We start from the raw sequence: 2,786 nt of genomic DNA on the forward strand, positions 1-2,786 counted from the left end.
TGGACTTTGAACACACTGAGATCTATCGACCATGTGTGCATGGAGGACTGTGGATCATAAACATGAATCTTTGCTACACATTCTTGCTGCTGGATGTTATTGGCTGACCAATGTGAATTATCACTCACTAGCTCTGTAGGTTAGGCCTCTGTGCCTCTGGGTTCAAATTCTGTGGCTGGCTGAGTGATTTCGCTGTTGGGGTCTTGAGCAAGGCCTTTAACTCCCATTTCTCCAGGGACACTGCCTGAGTGTGTGCTCTGATCCTCACTTGTATGTCACTCGGACTAAAGTGTCTAGTAAATGAATGTAAAATCACTCTGGGGTTGGTGCTGAGCACGACTCTGAACTTCTGACTTAATCCAAGGCAAGAGGATGGTAAGTAGCTCTCATAGTGCCTGTTAGGCACACAGATATGGAGGGGCATGCTCGGCAGGGAGATGAGTGACTAAGCCCCCCCCCCCCCAGGTATTTCTTCTTTTAGTTCCTCTGATTTGACTTGATTATGACCTTCATTGTGGAACTCGGATAAAGCCAGAAAGTATCCACTAGTTTCTATACTTTCTTCCTTAGCTGCACGGGCTGCTTAGTGTCAACACAGTAGATTTACCATATTGACACAGAAACTGTGTGTGTTGATGTACGCATGTGCCAAAGTGGTGAATCCGACTACGACTGAGGAGCCTACAATTGTGCATGGAAAACTTGTCTTTAGTAAGCAGTAAAACTCTTGTGCTTGCCTCCATGTGACAATATGACCAGGCAGCCTCAGTGCAATCTGAATACTCCCCATTGCTGGCTCATGCCGGGGAATCTCCCCCTCAAATATAGACTGGTGATGACAGATAAAAGGCAATGACAATGAGGATACAAGGCGGTGATAGCCAGGGACAGCAGATACAAGGTGGTGACTGCCGGAGACAGCAGGTGCAAGGTGGTGACAGCTGAGGACAGCAGATGCCAGGCGGTCACAGCAGATGCAATGTGGCGACAGTGGAGACAATGCGGTCACTGGAGACAAGGTGGTGGCAGCAAACACAAGGTAGAGACAGTGGAGACAAGGAGGTAACAGCGGAGATGTGGCAGCAGACACAAGGTGGTCACAGTGGAAGACAGTGGACACACGGTGGTGACAGTGGAGGACAGTGGACACAAGGCGATGACAGTAGAGGACTGTGGACACAAGGTGGTGATAGCAGACTTAAGGCAGTGACAGCAGAGGGCAGCGGACACAAGGTGGTGACAGTGGAAGACAGTGGACACATGGTGGTGACAGTGGAGGACAGTGCACATACACAGTGGTGACAGTGGACACAAGGCGGTGACAGCACAAGACGGACACAAGGAGGTAACAGCGGTGGATAACACACAAGGCAGTGGGAGTGGAGGACAACAGAGACAAGGCAGTGACTGTGGAGGAAGAAAGGAAGGCAGCCATTTTATGGTGCCCTAACTAATCAGAAATTCCTTCATAAACCTGGCATTTAGATAAAGCCAGCTTAGAATAGCATTTTAGCATGTTTAACACTATGTTTTAGCAGAATATAAATTGAATTAAAGTATGCACCACGTTATTAATTTGCCAAATTTTTGTCACACCTACATTTCACTGCTGTAAAGTATACTAATTTATACTAGCACTAGCAGAGGCTGGACAACAAGGAACTCTAACAAATTGGTGAAGACAGACAAGTGAAAGTATCAATGATGTATCCGATTACCTGTAACAGTGGTCTTGGATATATGTTTGAGCCTCCAACTGGGGTGACAGATTACATCTTGGTTACATCGGGTACTGATCTTGCCCTCTGCTTCACGGGTTACAGTTCATTTGCGCAGAAGAGTCACCTCTACGCACCTTACTGAGCCCCCCTCTGTCGTCTCGCTCTAATGAGTCATGTCCCCCCGCCCGCGAAACTTGCCAGAATATGCGTATGAAAAATATGCACAGATGAAGAAAATACAGCCTTGCCCATGACTGGCTGCAGATTTTAGTGTGAACTGTTGTCAGAAGTAACTGAACAATCTGTCCTCATCAGGACTTCACTGCAGTGACCGGGCTCTCCTGCTCTGTGCTTCATGGGACCAGCTCTGGGTCACTGCAACCAAACGGTTGTGGGAAATGGATGAGAACACAGTGTATGGTCTAAGTGATCTGATTGGATGGTCAGGATAAGGAGCAGATGGCCTGATTGGTGCGTCTCTGATAAGTATGGTGCTGAGCTTAAACATGTCCTGGTATATAAATGTTAGTCTACACCACAGACCTCTTTACACCTGCTAAACCCACAAGCAGCACTGCTCTGTCAGCCTGCGGTGTGCCTGTCTGTTTGCTTTGTCTTTGGCCTTGTTCTGTCAGTCTGCAGTGTGCCTGTCCATTTGGCATTTCTTTGGTCTTGCTCTGTCCGTCAGCCTCCAGTGGGCCTGTCCATTTGCCATTTCTTTGGTCTTGCTCTGTCTGTCAGCCTCCAGTGGGCCTGTCCATTTGCCGTGTCTTTGGGCTTGCTCTGTCTGTCAGCCTGCATTGTGCCTGTCCATTTGCCATTTGTTTGATCTTGCTCTGTCAGTCTGCAGTGTGCCTGTCCATTTGGCATTTCGTTGGTCTTGCTCTGTCTGTCAGCCTCCAGTGGGCCTGTCCATTTGCCGTGTCTTTGGGCTTGCTCTGTCTGTCAGCCTGCATTGTGCCTGTCCATTTGCCATTTGTTTGATCTTGCTCTGTCAGTCTGCAGTGTGCCTGTCCATTTGGCATTTCGTTGGTCTTGCTCTGTCTGTCAGCCTCCAGTGGGCCT

The sequence above is a fragment of the Brienomyrus brachyistius genome, chromosome 20 (assembly GCF_023856365.1).
Source record: "Brienomyrus brachyistius isolate T26 chromosome 20, BBRACH_0.4, whole genome shotgun sequence".
Classification (NCBI taxonomy): domain Eukaryota; kingdom Metazoa; phylum Chordata; class Actinopteri; order Osteoglossiformes; family Mormyridae; genus Brienomyrus; species Brienomyrus brachyistius.